General features: G+C 46.9%; 1 protein-coding gene across 1 annotated transcript in view; it reads right to left on the bottom strand.

Annotated features, from left to right (window-relative positions):
* Positions 1-17,448, bottom strand: part of LOC137420910 (PDZ domain-containing protein 8) — a 53,606-nt gene extending 36,158 nt beyond the window's left edge. Inside the window, exon 1 of the mRNA XM_078772190.1 lies at positions 17,433-17,448. The gene's annotated coding sequence lies outside the window, so the exon portion shown is untranslated. The remainder of the gene's footprint in view (positions 1-17,432) is intronic.
* Between the last annotated feature and the right edge of the window lie 52 nt (positions 17,449-17,500).

Here is a 17,500-nt window from a genome sequence, read left to right as displayed (position 1 = left end):
TTCCCCATTAAAATGCATTGAAATGCTATTAATCCGTTCCAGCCCGCCAAAAACCACACCAATTTTTTTTTAAATATACAGTATATATAAAAATATCTCGCGCTTTATATTTCACCTGTATGCAGCATACAAGTTGGCAGGATGGCCTGGACTGGAGGTACGCACACTTGACTCTAAAGTCTAAACTGTCCAGCCTGGGTTTGAATCCCGACCCAGCTATAACCGGTCATGGGTGAATCACAGGCAGGGTGATTCATCAATGTGTGTACCGCTAAACTGGGCGCCCCGTTTGCGTCCCATTAGTTGTTGGATGTTAAGGATCTCACCGTGTTTTCCACAAAGAGAAGGCGAGCTATCGCCGGCACTCTGAACAAGTTGTGGCCTGGCATGCTCTTCTCCTCTGCCGTTATATACGTCCTCCTCGGCATCTTTTTCCAGAAGAGCCCTGTCTCGTCACAGTTGAAGATTTGCTGGGGGATGTATCGTTCGGCTTCTATCAGTTCGGCAAAAGTTATAATAAAATCTTCAGCTGCCTTCACATCCGCCTCACCAAGTCGACAACACGCACACCTCGCTCATGTTTTTCGACGATTGCGTGTTTTATATCCAAGCACATCATCCTCTTCTTCTTCTCAGTTATAATAAAATCTTCAGCTGCCTTCACATCCGCCTCACCAAGTCGACAACACGCACACCTCGCTCATGTTTTTCGACGATTGCGTGTTTTATACCCAAGCACATCATCCTCTTCTTCTTCTCAGTTATAATAAAATCTTCAGCTGCCTTCACATCCGCCTCATCAAGTCGACAACACGCACACCTCGCTCATGTTGTTCGACGATTGCGTGTTTTATAGCCAAGCTCATCATCCTCTTCTTCTTCTCAGCACTGCACTTGGCACTCACTTTCTTAGGCCCCATGGTTAAAACTAAGAAATTTTCCAAAATAACCAAAATGCGAAAACAAAAATGCAGCGATATACGGCAGAGATACTGTACTTGCACGGCAAGATAACCACGTGACCGGAACCCACCTGGTGGCGGCTGGCGTAAACTCAAAATAACCAACATGCGAAAACAAAAAAGCAGCGATATACGGCAGAGATACTGTACTTGCACTGCAAGATAACCACGTGACCAGAACCCACCTGGTGGCGGCTGGCGTAAACTCAAAATAACCAACATGCGAAAACAAAAATGCAGCGATATACGGCAGAGATACTGTACTTGCACGGCAAGATAACCACGTGACCAGAACCCACCTGGTGGCGGCTGGCGTAAACTCAAAATAACCAACATGCGAAAACAAAAATGCAGCGATATACGGCAGAGATACTGTACTTGCACGGCAAGATAACCACGTGACCGGGTGGCGAAAGCTCGTAACTCAGATCTCGGCTCGCATCTCAAAGCAATAAACCGCCCGAGCGACGGCTCGTATCTCGAAAAACTCGTAAGTTGGGGCACTCGTAAGTCAAGGTTCCACTGTGTATATATATATATATATATATATATATGTATATATATATGTATGTATATATATATATATATATATATATATATATATATATATATATATATATATATATATATATATATATATATATATATATATATATATACAGTGATCCCTCGTTTATCGCGGGGGTTACGTTCCAGAACCCCCCGCGATAGACGAAAATCCGCGAAGTAGCGACCATATTTTTATTTTATTATTTATATATATTTTAAAGCTTTATGACCCTCCCCACACTCTTATTAACCTTTCCCATACTCTTATAAACACTTCCTATACTCTTAAACACTTTTTACACTCTTAAACATACGTAATTTTAACAACATATAAAATTCTAATGGGTACTCACCATTGAAGATACTGTAGCTACCCATGGGTCCCCCAAGCAAGACCAGCATCAGAATCTCCTTGCTCCAGCCGGTGACGTCACCGGCGGGGATCCCCGGCGCGAGAGTGGCTGGTCACGTGACCGCTAAAGCGTGCCGCGCTTTGTGGGTATAATCAGCTACACCTGTTGATCACGTGACCACCGAAGCACGCCACGCTTGAGAGGCGTGGCTTTCGGTTTCTGGTTGTGCTTTATAATTCAGCCCGATAAACGGGCTTTTCAGTGTTCCCGAGTTGGTTTTGAGAATAAATATCTTCTCGGACGAGTTTGTGTCTTGCCCGTCATTTCGTCCATATCAAGCAAGAGCCCCGGCTCTTCAATACTACAACTTGCGTGATGAAGATGATGATGAATTAGCTGTGCAGTACTGATGACGATGAAGGTGATGACGATGATGAATGAACTGCACAGCCAGAAAGAGCATTACAGTTACAGTTACCCATTACGTGGGTAACTAGCGCGCAAGTGGAAGCTGCCGCATCTGCGTTTTCCATACGCACGACTCTTTGTCTACCCTTCTACTGTACACTATGTACAGTATTTTATTTCTTGTAATATGTTTTAATTACTGTATTTTTCTTATTTCTTTACGTTTTTTAAATTTTTTAGGCTAGAAAATGCTTATTTTACCACAAAAATATTTAAAATAATAGTATATAAAAATACATTTATACCGCAAAATCCCGCGATATAGCGAAAAATCGGCGATATAATTTTACATATACTAGCGAGAAAAACCCGCGATGTACCGAAGCCGCGAAAAGTGAACCGCGATATAGCGAGGGATGACTGTATATATATATATATATATATATATATATATATATATATATATATATATATATATATATACACACAGACTTGGCATTTAATATGGAATATTTTTTTTTTCTTGACTTGGGTTTACTTTCTGAACTCAGTATATCAATCTGGTGAGTTTATTTTACGCTTCGGTGATTTCTTTGTTAAAAGAACCATGTCGCTGATTGTCTGTCGCAGCAAGAAGTCAATAACAGGATTATATCACAGGTGGCGTGACAAAATGTACGGACAGGTACATTTGACGATTCGCTTCACAATCGGGTATATAAGGGTTGTTGCGTTCTGTATTTGTGGAAAACAACTGCTGCACATCTACAAAAGTTATTGCCGCTTACTCTGGAGATGGTCCGTCAACTCGACAATGTTGTTTGTCATGGAGTGGTGGCTTTACGAAATTCCGGCATGAAACAGCGTGCTATTGCTCGGCAGTATGGCATCACTCAAGGTCAGGTGTCAAAGATCCTGAAACGAAATGCTCAGAGGGGTGTCCCTACTCCAATACCGAGGCCAGGAGGTCCCCGCAGAACCACAAGGAGGGATGATCGCCAGCTGCACCGGTTAGTCCACAATGGCCGTACCAAGTCAGCAAATCGGCTTAGGGCTGAGTGGCAGCAACTGACAAATGTGCCTGTATCCAGAAAGCTAGTCAACCAACGACTGGTTCAAGCAGGCTATCGTGCCAAGCGTCCCCTGAGAAAGCCACGCCTGACCAGACAACACCACCAGCGCCGATTGCAGTGGGCCAGAGAGCACCGTCAATGGCAGCCAGGACACTGGAATCATGTGATCTTCAGTGACGAGTCTAGATTTCTGGTCTATCGTCAAGATGGCCGCGTCCGAGTGCGCAGACAAGTGCATGAAGCCTACAACGAAGATTGTATAGTGCCAAGAGTCCAAGCTGGAGGTGGTGGGGTGACCGTTTGGGCTGCTTTTCATGCAGGGGGCAAAACTGACCTGGTTGTTCTGAATGGAAACCTGAACCAGTTCAAGTACAGGGCCATTCTGGAAGAAACATTGCTTCCATTTGCTCGTGCAGCCTTTCGAGGAAACTTTGTCTTCCAAGATGACAATGCACGGCCTCATCGTGCTAGCATGATCCAACACTTTCTTGCTGACCGTGGTGTGGAGCATATGGAGTGGCCTGCCATGTCCCCAGATATGAATCCGATAGAGAACTTGTAGGCATAATTAACGCGTCAAATCGACAACTTGGACCAGCAGGCTACCTCTGTGCGTGAATTGCCGCAGGCTATTGACACTGCTTGGCAAGCGATTCCTGTCCAAACCTTGGCAAATCTCGTGAACAGCATGCCTCAATGTGTACGTGCTCTCCTGAATGCTCGTGGGGGTTACACGAAGTACTGAACTGTAATTTTACTGTCCGTAATCCCAGTCGTAATTTAACTTTTGTTTTTGTTAAAAAAATTTTTGGCTAATGTGCAAAATAAAGAGATACTTCTGGAAAACGTACAGAAGTTTAACACAGTACTGTCTGTGAATTGAGTTCGATATCAGTTTACATCACTTTCAAGGATCAATTTATTTGCTTCGAAATGTTAAATGTGGTTGTTTTTTTTTTAAAGGTCACATTAACAAAATCTAGAATTATTTCAACATAATTCCAATGAACTTTTGGTTCTAAATCATCTTGAAAAGTAAGTTCATCCCCACAAAAAAAATATTCCATATTAAATGCCAAGTCTGTGTATATATATATATATTGTTACGGATCTCTTCGTCGGCCTTTTTAGCCGCGTCGCAGACGCTGCTCAAAGAATGCCCTCTGCTGTTGTTGTTGTTCTTCTTCTTGTTCTTGTTCTTGCAGAGAAGACAAAACCTCAAAGCTCCACCCATTCTGGGAACCATAGCTCCACCCATTCTGGGAGAGCCTTCATATAAACAAATATCCACCATTTTATTAACTCGCATAGCTTTGAGGCCTGTTTTGTAGGCCCGTGGTGTCTTCCTCTCTCACACAGTTTTATTTCAAATCAAATTCGATATATCATTTCATTTTTCACAGTCGCTAACATAGTTTTAGACTCGGTTGAAAAAAAACGGGAAGAAAATCCAATGAAAGTTGCCCTTTTAGAACGAAATGACTTCTCAAAGGCCTGTAACTTCAAGTACATTGAGATTTTTTTTTTTTTAATCGCGGCATGGTCAGTCATACACCGCCCGAAATAAGAGACGGGAAAATGCCGAGATATATATATTTTGTTTAAATCGCGGCATGGTCAGTCATACACCGCCCGAAATAACAGACGGGAAAATGCCGAGATATATTAAAAATTCGTCCATTTGATGACAATCGTCACGATGAAATATTTAATTTATACGTCGTCACAATAATGTGGAGAGAGCAGCATAGCTTCGTTCACGTGTCGCCACACATGGGAAATTGCCGAGATATATATTTTTTAAATCGCGGCATGGTCAGTCATACACCGCCTGAAATAACAGACGGGAAAATGCCGAGATATATTAAAAATTCGTCGCCACACACGGGAAATTGCCGAGATATATTTTCACTTTGCACAAAAATAACATCAAGTAATCGAATCAATAGGAATGTCCTGTGCCTATAACATCGACGTTATAGGCACAGCTGCATCTAGGCATTGTGTAACATCGACGCGGCTTTTGTTTTAATTAACTTTTTGTACTTGTTCCCCTTAAGAAGGGGGGATTAATCCCCTTGTGTATGACTGACCGACGTGAGTCCTGAAGTAGCCCAAGCTCCCTCCGGAGAGGCAGGTGAGCAACCCCGTTCGCGACCGCGGACAAGATGTTAATTGCCGAGCGGATTAGCAGCCGTGGCATGAACCATTAGCAAGTAACTGACCTGATTCTTAAACGTTGGCCAAATCACGCCACAGGTGTTCAATGTGGAAACCTCAAAGACGAACGGATGTGCAGAAGAAGAAGGCAAAAGTAGGAAGACCAAATATAATTTATTACTAACTATTATGTACAAGACCAAAAGAACCAAGGAGAAGGAAAGATACGAAAATAATTTACAGAAGGAAGGAAGGACCAGAAGGACACAGAGCAATATTAACTTACCTAAACAGTCTTACTTATACCCCAGGACAACACAGAAGACGGACGACAATCAGACTTACACAGGGAATGAAGGCAGGAACAAATGGCTGGAAGGAGAGGAAGGTTCAGTTGGAGCAGGAGAATGGTCGGGCCGGGAGTGAGCAGCCGCCACCCCTCCGCACTCGGGTCCACACGGCCGGGATGCTCGCAGCAACACGTCGGAGCTTGTCGTGGCAAGGCTGGTTGGAACAGCGTCTCCTTTCCCAGAGCTCTCTATTCGGGCTTCTTCACTCTCTAGCTCCCTCAATGACTTCGTTCTTCACCTCTTTCACCAAGCAGTCCCTCACTGAACTCTTGCGTGCATCTCTGTCCCTCAATCATCTCTGGTGGGGGCCTCGCGCGACGGGTTATATAGGCCACACCCTCGAATCTTCGCGAACCTCGCCGGTCGTTCTGTCTCCGCCCTCTCAAGCCAAACCCCTCATCCTTGGTTGGTTGATCGGGGCTGGCTCACTCCTCCCTCCGATGACGAGGGCGGAGACACGCCTTTCTTCTCCGAACCGACCGCGTGTTCAATGGAGGGCGAATGCAGTTGGCAATTGCGGACAAATGGGGAATTGAAAGGGAATCTACCTTATTTGAATTCCGTGCAATGTAGAGTCAACTAATGGGAAACACAACCTTAAACTAATACACATAATAAATAAATAACTATTTAGAAGGGTATATGGTGGCCTGCATGTATGCGATGGATTAACTAAGAGGACGACCTTTGACCTTTACACACCAAATGGAGATATTTACAAGAATTCATTGCACTTACAGAGGGTGATATTTACAACAATTACAAATGATTCTCAAATCCGCAACACTGCACCCTCATCCTCCAGGCACGTCCTCGGACCTATAAAACTTTAACTTAGTGTGACACATAGGTGTAGTTCCCTCTACATTTAACCTGACCCTGAGTGTGACAGTTTTAAAACACAAATAAGTATGTCCCCCTGCTGCATTGCACCCTGCCTAACAGATTTACGCCCACAGCTAACCGAATTGCGGAATTGTCTTCAAACTAAACATGAACGGTGGGGAGCATTATTTACAAATGACGCTAATTGTATTTACACAACGCAACCCAGGACCTACGATTGTTCCTTTTTTGGGGGGGGGGGGGGGGGGGAGGAGACAGCCTGCGCTGCATCGACGCACCAGCACCAATTATCATCAAAGCACCATAAAGCACCAAAACGCACCGGAGTGCACAGTCACCAAAGTTCACACAAAAATAAACAAACCCCTGGTGCTGGTCTTGCTCTTCGGCTCCCTCTGCTGGCCATTGTTCTTCCTGATTTGTCTTTCTTCGTCTTTTGCTGCCTATTTGGTGGAAATAAAAAATGCACAAACGTGTCCGTTTTTTATTTATGGCCCACAGGGGCCGACTATGAGTGGTTCACCTGTGGGCTTGGTACCACCTCACCGGGTCCGCAAGCAAGATCTTGGGCCATCGTGGCCGGTTCCAGCAGAGGGGCCATGCCCCAACCCGTGGGGTCCATGAGTGGTGCTCAGCCACAGACATGTGGTCCATAAGTGGTGCATCGATGCAGACAGCTGGTTGCGGGGGTTCCGGCACACAATGGCGGACTCCCGCACGCTCCCCTCGGTGCCCAGAGAGCCCGATCCATGGGTCGGGGAAGGAAGACAGAGAGGGCAGGTTAGCGAGGGGTCAGGTCACAAGGGTACACATCAATAAAGGCAATGCAAGGTGAGGTGCGTCTGGAGACCGAGCGGAGAAAAGCTCGTCCCTACCGTACGTCACCCCACCCGTCATCTGTTCTACCCTTGCCCCCTACCCCCGTATGTACAAAAATCTACACATTACCAATTCGTCGCTACTGTCACGTCTTCCCAATATTTCCCCTAATACCAAATTCGTCACCACAATCCCATTGTCTAAAATTTGCCATCACCAATTCATCATCAATCCTCACAAGGAGGGAGAGATGGAAAATCAACAAAATGTCACACCCACGTCATGATGCATCTCACAATCCAAATATTTGCACAAAAAAATAATAAAAACATGGCATGGTGTGGAGTTTTGTCACCTCAGGTGAGTGGATGTAGATGGTGCGAGGAGATTTCCATCCTATCTACCTTCTAAATGACATTAACACACTTTGCACTACCCGGGGTCTTTCCCTGCCAATCCATTGCCCATCTTACACTCTATGCGGTTTCAAGAACCAAATTCCCATTGACCAAACTGTGGTGCTTCATCAATTGGGGGTCTCACTCACCCGATTCAACTCCCTGTGCCTTTGCACAATTTCAGGACTGGGTCGTGTGGCTCTCCCAGCAGGTCTACCCACCTGCACACCTCCACCACTGCAGTTGCATCCGAGCTTACCTGCTCCTCACCCTAACCTATCTAACTGGGGAAGGCCCTCTGGCGCTCTCCCCACTCGGTGCCTTCTCTGGCACTGGGCTACCCGGGTCCGTCCTTTGGATCCTCGGGCCCCATCCACAACAACTCTACCGGCTCCCAGAGCCCACCTGCGGCCTCACCTGGCCGACATCCTAACAGTGGCGGAGTGCCCATTTAACTACACACACTAACAGGCCACACGCCCAGCCATTTCCACGTCACTAATGCACCCATCCAAACACCATTCTTCCACACACACCACAGATGCCAATATCCAACCACAATTTACCTACTCCCTCTACCTAACTCTTAAACTACCCTCCCGGGTATTCGTGATAGGGGTCCACTTTACCCCCATTCACACCGTCGCACCATCCACTCCACTCCACAGTTTCCACCATACTCACTCCACACCATCCATTCCATACTCCATATATTCCATACTCCATGTATTCCACACAACCATTCTCCATGCACCTGTATTTGCACACCTGTGCCATCACACCTGGTGCTTCCTGCACCCTCCTTCCTCCAGGACCATTCGGTCAACACAACACACAATCACCATTACTCACTCATACACTGCTCCATACACCTGTTCACTTGCACACCTGTGGAATCACACCTGGTGCCACCTACCCCCCTCCTTCCTCCCAGGCCATTCAATCATTCCATACAATGCACAACCACAATTATTCCTTATGCACTGCTCCATACACTTCCACGCTCAATACAACTCACAACTACAATTGTTCCTCATGCACTTTCAACACAAACACACGGCATCATCTGATCTACCTGGTTTCCCTCTAACTTGGTGCTCCCCGTCTTCCCTTTAAACTAAGCACATACCACGTCGTTATCAACCATTCTAACCTCTCTATGTCCCCACTACAGGTGTAATGTCGCTACTTAATGCTACCGTTACCTATGGTCATCTCTTCTCTAGATCCCCATCATTTTATCCAAACCCTCCCTCGGCGAGCTTACGCTGCCAAAAACCCCATAGCTATTGCTCATGTGCCCCGTGTGTGAGAGATGGCAGAGTTGCCATCCCACCACATCGGGCATCTTTCATTATAAATTTTGCTCATCAAATTCCAACCAATCAAAAATTTTCCAATCGCAAATTCCCTATCCCTACCAAATGTCCTTTAACTTGAGCCTCGGTGCGTCGTTACATTTTCAAAGCCTGGCTTCGCGAAGCCGAGCAATGAATGCGGGTGGTCTGTTGCCGGCGGTTGGGTCCGTCCAGCAGTCGGTGCAGCAAAGGAGGTTTACTCGGGCCGGGATCGCACGCACCATCTCGGCACGGAACCGTCCGATGCCCCCATCTCGGCCGGCCGGAGCGCGGCAACCACAAGGGGTCGCGGTGTCGACCCTTCCTAGGTGTCCTCGAACCGGGCCGCCTGCTCCGCTTAGCGGAGCTCGGACGCGACCGTTTAGAGCTAGGCCCGGCGTGGATCGCGTACGGCGGTTCTTTCGAAACCGCCGTGGTTACGATCCCCGCTAATTTCCCGTTGCACACAAAGCCCGGCACGAACCGAGGGCTCGCTTCGGCTACAAGTCGATCTAACCGCTGCTCCGTTTAACGTCGATGCTACACTTGCATGCTCACACCCCACGTTCCGTTCCTTGCTCACACATCCAGCTGTCTCCATACTCTCCGTCATTGCACCTTCTCTTACACACCCCCCAGGTACACTCATAGACTTCGTCACACACCTGACCACCGCACGCCTTGGCACACACTCGTCGGTCGTACACCTCACCAACACACCTCTTCGCGCCCACTCCTCGGTCACATCCTCTGTGACAACCACGGGTGTGCACTCACCTGCACACAAAATCACGTGCTTCACTACCAACTCAAGTGTGCATTCCCACACGCGCTCGACCATTCCAGGTGTGCATCCTTCCATTCCAGGTGTGCATCCTCTCTCACCTGCTACAACCAACTCGTGCTCCGTGTCACTCTCACTACTCTCACCACCACACTCGGTCGCGCATTCATCCTTACTCTCGACAGCGCACTCAGTTATCATGCACCCGTCCGTTACACACTTTTCTCGTGCATCCTCTTGTGCACACTCTCCCGTTACGTCCTCCGTAACACTCACCACAGGTGTGCACTCTTCCGTTACATCCCCTGTAACACCCCCCATCACGCGCTTTCATGTGCCCCCCCCCCCCCCCGCACCTGCGCCACGACCAACTCACTCTCGACAGCACACTCACTCCTCGGCGCGCACTTTTTCCTCACACACACCCATAGTCGGACATCCTCGCACACCTCCTCCTTCACACTCTGTACCTGTCGCACACCTTACCAGCAGTCTCACGAACACCCGGGTCTACACCAACACCCAAGCCGACTGAATCTCCCCTCACACCATAAACATTCCCGAGTATATCGCCACTCACCTCGGCACCTCGTCTCCGCTCCTCCTCCGCCACCTGCAAACTCTTTATTTGGTCAGTAAGCACATATTCATGATTTGAGCACAGACCTTGTACATATTCCATCACTTCCTCCTTTATCTCCCTCTTAGTTTCCCTCAGTCTCTTCTTAATTTCACTCACCCCCTCTTCCACATTCTCTAATTTTTGCTTCACCTCTTTCATTTCCCGGTGCGCCCCCTCAATTTCGTCCTCTAAAGTCACCTTGATCGTTTATATGTGCGTCCTTACCTCCCGTTCTTTCGTCTCCATTGCTTCTGTCACCTCGTCCAACCTCTTTGTCAACCCCTCATGTACCATCTGACATTCCCGCTTCGTCGCTATAAGTCCCTCTTTTATCCCCTTCTGAGTCGCCTTTAACCCCCCGATTACCGCAGTGTTCTTTTCCACCTGCTCCACTAATTCCTTTTGTCCCACCGTCAGCTGTTCTACTCCCCTCGTTAGATCTTCTATTCCCCCCTGTAACCTAGCCGTCCTATTTCTCACCTCTTTCTCCATACGCTCCTCACCTCGCTTTACCTCCTCGCGTACCCCCGAGACCTCCTCGCCCACACCTCGTCTGATCTCCTCTCCCATTTCTCCCATATCCTTGGTAGAGGCTGCCCTCATCTGCTCCAAATCATTCCTCTGGGCATCCAATTTAGTTTCCAACCCGATTTTCACTTCCTCTATCTGATCTCCCATTTGTTTAATTTCCCGGGCAGATTGCTCCCCTATTTCCCTCAATTTGCCTTCCATAGTGTTTTCTAACCCCCCTAACCCATTTTTCACCCCTTCCATCTGATTCTCCTGGGCAGCCATTCTATTTTCCAACCCCGTTAACCCCTCCTTCATTTCCCAAATTTGATTACCCATGTCCTCTAGTTGGCCCCCCAATTTACCTTCGAGCCCCCCGATTTGGCTTCCCATATCATTCCTCAATTCCCCTATTTGATTTTCTAATCCCCCAAGTTTACTGTCCAACTTCCCAATTTGGGCGCTGGTACCCCGCGCTTCGTCCCTCATTGCCCCCATTTGGCCTCCCAGTTTCTCACTCAATTTATCGCTCCGAGCATCCATTTTATTTTCCATTTGCTCCCCCATCTTGGCCATAAGGGCCTCCATTTGCAGCATGAAAAGGCCCCAGTCCATTGGCGGTGCTGCTACGGTCACGGGCGCGGCGACATTTGGTGCCGCTGCAACATCGTGCGCGAGGGCGCCATCTTGTGCGCCTGAACCCTCTGCAACCACATCCTCATTGCTTTCCTCCTCCATTATTCCCACTTCTTCCCTGGGGTCCTGGGTCACTTCTACCCCTTCTAACTCTACTCCCACCGGCACCCGATCGCCTTGACTATCCATGGCCCGATTTTAAATTTGGATGTTAAATAAAAAAATTTATACCACTCGTAATTTTTGAGTGCGTTAAGAGCACTTCAGGTCCGAATCTCGCTCCTGACACCAATTGTTACGGATCTCTACGTCAGCCTTTTCCCCTTTAAGAAGGGGGGATTAATCCCCTTGTGTATGACTGACCGACGTGAGTCCTGAAGTTGCCCAAGCTCCCTCCGGAGAGGCAGGTGAGCAACTCCGTTCGCGACCGCGGACAAGATGTTAATTGCCGAGCGGATTAGCAGCCGCGGCACGAACCATTAGCAAGTAACTGACCCGATTCTTAAACGTTGGCCAAATCGCGCCACAGGTGTTCAATGTGGAAACCTCAAAGACGAACGGATGTGCAGAAGAAGAAGGCAAAAGTAGGAAGAACAAATATAATTTATTACTAACTATTATGTACAAGACCAAAAGAACCAAGGCGAAGGAAAGATACGAAAATAATTTACAGAAGGATGGAAGGACCAGAAGGACACAGAGCAATATTAACTTACCTAAACAGTCTTACTTATACCCCAGGACAACACAGAAGACGGACGACAATCAGACTTACACAGGGAATGAAGGCAGGAACGAATGGCTGGAAGGAGAGGAAGGTTCAGTTGGAGCAGGAGAATGGTCGGGCCGGGAGTGAGCAGCCGCCGCCCCTCCGCACTCGGGTCCACATGGCCGGGATGCTCGCAGCAACACGTCGGAGCTTGTCGTGGCAAGGCTGGTTGGAACAGCGTCTCCTTTCCCAGAGCTCTCTATTCGGGCTCCTTCACTCTCTGGCTCCCTCAATGACTTCGTTCTTCACCTCTTTCACAAAGCAGTCCCTCACTGAACTCTTGCGCGCATCTCTCTCCCTCAATCATCTCTGGTGGGGGCGTCGCGCGACGGGTTATATAGGCCACACCCTCGAATCTTGGCGAACCTCCCCGGTCGTTCTGTCTCCGCCCTCTCAAGCCAAACCCCTCATCCTTGGTTGGTTGATCGGGGCTGGCTCACTCCTCCCTCCGATGACGAGGGCGGAGACACGCCTTTCTTCTCCGAACCGACCGCGTGTTCAATGGAGGGCGAATGCAGTTGGCAATTGCGGACAAATGGGGAATTGAAAGGGAATCTACCTTATTTAAATTCGGTGCAATGTAGAGTCAACTAATGGGAAACACAACCTCAAACTAGTACACATAATAAAGAAATAACTATTTAGAAGGGTATATGGTGGCCTGCGTGTATGCGATGGATTAACTAAGAGGACGACCTTTGACCTTTACACACCAAACGGAGATATTTACAAGAATTCATTACACTTACAGGGGGTGATATTTACAACAATTACACATGATTCTCAAATCCGCAACAATATATATATATATATATATATATATATATATATATATATATATATATATATATATATATATATATATATATATATATATACATACATATATATACAGACTTGGCATTTAATATGGCATTTTTTTTTTTCTTGACTTGGGTTTACTTTCTTCACTCAGTATATCAATCTGGTGAGTTTCTTTTACACTTTGGTGATTTATTTGTTAAAAGAACCATGTCACCGATTGTCTGTCGCAGCAAGAAGTCAACAACAGGATTATATCACAGGTGGCGCGGCAAAATGTACAGACAGGTGCATTTGATGATTGGCTTCACAGTCGAGTATACAAGGGTTGTTGCGTTCTGTATTCGTGGAAAACAACTGCTGCACGTCTCCAAAAGTTATTGCCGCTTCCTCTGGAGATGGTCCGTCAACTCGACAATGCTGTTTGTCATGGAGTGGTGGCTTTACGAAATTACGGCATGAAACAGCGTGCTATTGCTCGGCAGTATGGCATCACTCAAGGTCAGGTGTCAAAGATCCTGAAACGAAATGCTCAGAGGGGTGTCCCTACTCCAATACCGAAGTCAGGACGTCCCCGCAGAACTACAAGGAGGGATGATCGCCAGCTGCACCGGTTAGTCCGCAATGGCCGTACCAAGTCAGCTAATCGGCTTAGGGCTGAGGGGCAGCAACTGACAAATGTGCCTGCATCCAGAAGGCGAGTCAACCAACGACTGGTTCAAGCAGGCTATCGTGCCAGCCGTCCCCTGAGAAAGCCACGCCTGACCAGACAACACCGCCACCGCCGATTGCAGAGGGCCAGAGAGCACCGTCAATGGCAGCCAGGACACTGGAATCACGTGATCTTCAGTGACGAGTCTAGATTTCTGGTCTATCGTCAAGATGGCCGCATCCGAGTGCGCAGACAAGTGCATGAAGCCTACAACAAAGATTGTATAGTGCCAAGAGTCCAAGCTGGAGGTGGTGGGGTGACAGTTTGGGCTGCTTTTCATGCAGGGGGCAAAACTGACCTGGTTGTTCCGAATGGAAACCTGAACCAGTTCATGTACAGGGCCATTCAGGAAGAAACATTGCTTCCATTTGCTCGTGCAGCCTTTCGAGGAAACTTTGTCTTCCAAGATGACAATGCACGGCCTCATCGTGCTCGCATGATCCAACACTTTATTGCTGACCGTGATGTAGAGCATATGGAGTGGCCTGCCATGTCCCCGGATATGAATCCGATAGAGAACTTGTGGGCAGAATTAACGCGTCAAATCGACCACTTGGACCAGCAGCCGACCTCTGTGCGTGAATTGCAGCAGGCTATTGTCACTGCATGGCAAGCGATTCCTGTCCAAACCTTGGCAAATCTCGTGAACAGCATGCCTCAACGTGTACGTGCTCTCCTGAATGCTCGTGGGGGTTACACGAAGTACTGAACTGTAATTTTACTGTCCGTAATCCCAGTCGTAATTTAACTTTTGTTTTTGTTAAAAAAAATTTGGGCTAATGTGCAAAATAAAGAGATACTTCTGGAAAACGTACAGAAGTTTAACACAGTACTGTCCGTGAATTGAGTTCGATATCAGTTTCCATCACTTTCAAGGATCAATTTATTTGATTCGAAATGTCAAATGTGGTTTTTGTTTCTTTTAAAGGTCACATTAACAAAATCTAGAATAATTTCAACATAATTCCAACGAACTTTTGGTTCTAAGACATCTTGAAAAGTAAGTTCACCCCCACAAAAAAAATATTCCATATTAAATGCCAAGTCTGTATATATATATATATATATATATATATATATATATATATATATATATATATATATATATATATATGTGTGTGTGTGTGTGTATATATATATATATATCTTCTCTATTCTCTTCTCTTCTCTCTATATTATAAAAGAAAGTTTTTGTTTGTTTGTCTGCGCAAGCTAATCTCCTGAACGGTGAAAGATAGGAGCAAACCTCTAATACAAAAAATGTCGGGACGGGCCCCGGGAAGGTTTTAGGCTAGTATAGGTGGCGAGGCCGGTTGTGGCCGCTTCGGCCGGGCCGGGCCCATTTCACAATTAAAAGCTGAGCTGAATTATAGTAGTCAATCTTCTAAGGCCGTGGGTAAAAGCTGAATTATGGTAGTAAATTCATTCAAAAAGAACCAAAAATGTCGGGACGGGCCCCAGGAAGGTTATAGGCTCGGTGGCGAGGCCGGTCGTGGCCGCATCGGCCGGGCTGGGCCCATTTCGCAATTAAAAGCTGAGCTGAATTATAGTAGTCAATCTTCTACGGCCGCGAGTAAAAGCTGAATTTTAGTAGTAAATTCATTCAAAAATAACCCGGGCAACGCCGGGTGCTTTCAGCTCGTATACTATATCAGAGAGATGTCTGTCTGTGTGTGTGTCGCCAATTTTCTCAGAGATGGCTGAACAAATCTTCGTCAAACTTTCAGAGGTTCATAAGTGAGTGCCTGGGAGTGTTTTATGCAAAGAAAAAAAAAAAGAAGAAAAAGAGCGTTTTTATGTAGCTAAAAAAAATTTGATACAAAAACAAAAAACAAACAAACAAAAAAAACACTCGATAGTGCCGAAGCCTTTTAAAATTAGACAGTTATATACAAGTACACATTCGCATAAATAAATACAAAACAATCACCAGACATTTGAATACAAATAAATCAAACAATACCGGAGGTGTACGAAGTTGGTAGTACGGCTTCTTCTTCTTCCTGATCGGCATCACACTTACCTCAGAAACGTGATGAACTTCACATTCACCCCATTCACCCACCAGCATATATATGAACCTCTTTCCTCTCCTGCCTCCCCCTCATTCCCCCCTCCCCTCCCCCACCTCCCCCCTCCGCTCCCCTTCCCCACCTCCCCCATTCCTGCCATCCCTCCCCCTTACCCCCTCCCAAATCATGTTCAATCAATTGAATTTACCACAGGTGGACTCCAATCAAGGTGTAGAAACATCTCAAAGATGATCAAGAGAATTGGGAGGCACCTGAGCAAAATTTCAAGTGTCATAGCATAGGGTCTGAATACTTATGTCAATGTGATATTTCAGTTTTTTCTTTTTTATAAATTTGCAAAATTTCTAAAATCCTGTTTTCTCTTTGTCATTATGGGGTATTGAGTGCAGATTGATGAGGGAAAAAATGAATTTAAACGATTTCAGCATAAGGCTGCAACATAACAAAATGTGAAAAAATTGACGGGGTCTGAATACTTTCTGAATGCACTGTATGTACTAGCAGGAGTACCCGGCATTGTTGGTAAATGGAGAGTCGTTCCAAGATGGGAATATTAAGAGAGGGGGGAAGAGAGAGGAGGGGATGAGGAGGGGGAGGGAGAGGAGAGGGAAAGGGGGGGGACAAGTGGTGAGAGAGAGGAAGGAAGGGAGGAGGGTGGGGGGAAGGTGAGGGGAGGGAGGAGATGGAGGAGGGGGGGTAGAGAAAGGGAGAGTGGAGGAGATAGGGGAGGGGGGGAAGGGAGGGGTTGAGGAAGGGGAGGGAGGAGGTGACTGAGATGAAGGTTGGGGGAGGGCAGAAGGGGGAGGGAAGGTGAAGGTTGGGGGACGGCAGGAAGGGAGGGCAGTGAGAGAAGGGGAGGAAGGGAGTGGAGTAAGGGAGTGGAGCAAGGGAGTGGAGTAAGGGAGTGAAGTAGGGGAGGGGAAAGCGAGGTTGTGATGAGGGGAAGGGAATGGGAGGGTCGGGGGGGGGGGGGGGGGAGGCGGAGGGTTGGGAGAGAGAGGGGAAGGGAGGAAATAAATGTAAAAGGTGAAGTCTATGCAACAGTTTAGCCAGAAGAGGTGTGTGTGTGTGTGTGTGTGTGTGTGTGTGTGTGTGTGTGTGTGTGTGTGTGTGTGTGTGTGTGTGTGTGTGTGTGTGTGTGTGTGTGTGTGTGTGTGTGTGTGTGTGTGCTCGCATATTGAAGCTGATAGAAGAACAGAATGACAAGAGCAATGGATCATTGAATCAAATAAATATACAAAATGGAGCAAAAATAAAACAGCAGGAGGAATGTTAATCAAGATATTTCTTTGTAGGATGTTACTGCCCACCTCAAGCACAGGAGAGACAAGGGCTTGTAAGATTTACCCATTATATCCTTTCATTGCCATTGCATCCG

The sequence above is a fragment of the Myxine glutinosa genome, chromosome 2, assembly GCF_964187855.1.
Source record: "Myxine glutinosa chromosome 2, kmMyxGlut1.1, whole genome shotgun sequence".
Classification (NCBI taxonomy): domain Eukaryota; kingdom Metazoa; phylum Chordata; class Myxini; order Myxiniformes; family Myxinidae; genus Myxine; species Myxine glutinosa.
The sequence above is the reverse complement of the archived record's forward strand: the minus strand, read 5'-3'. Positions and strand labels throughout refer to the sequence as shown.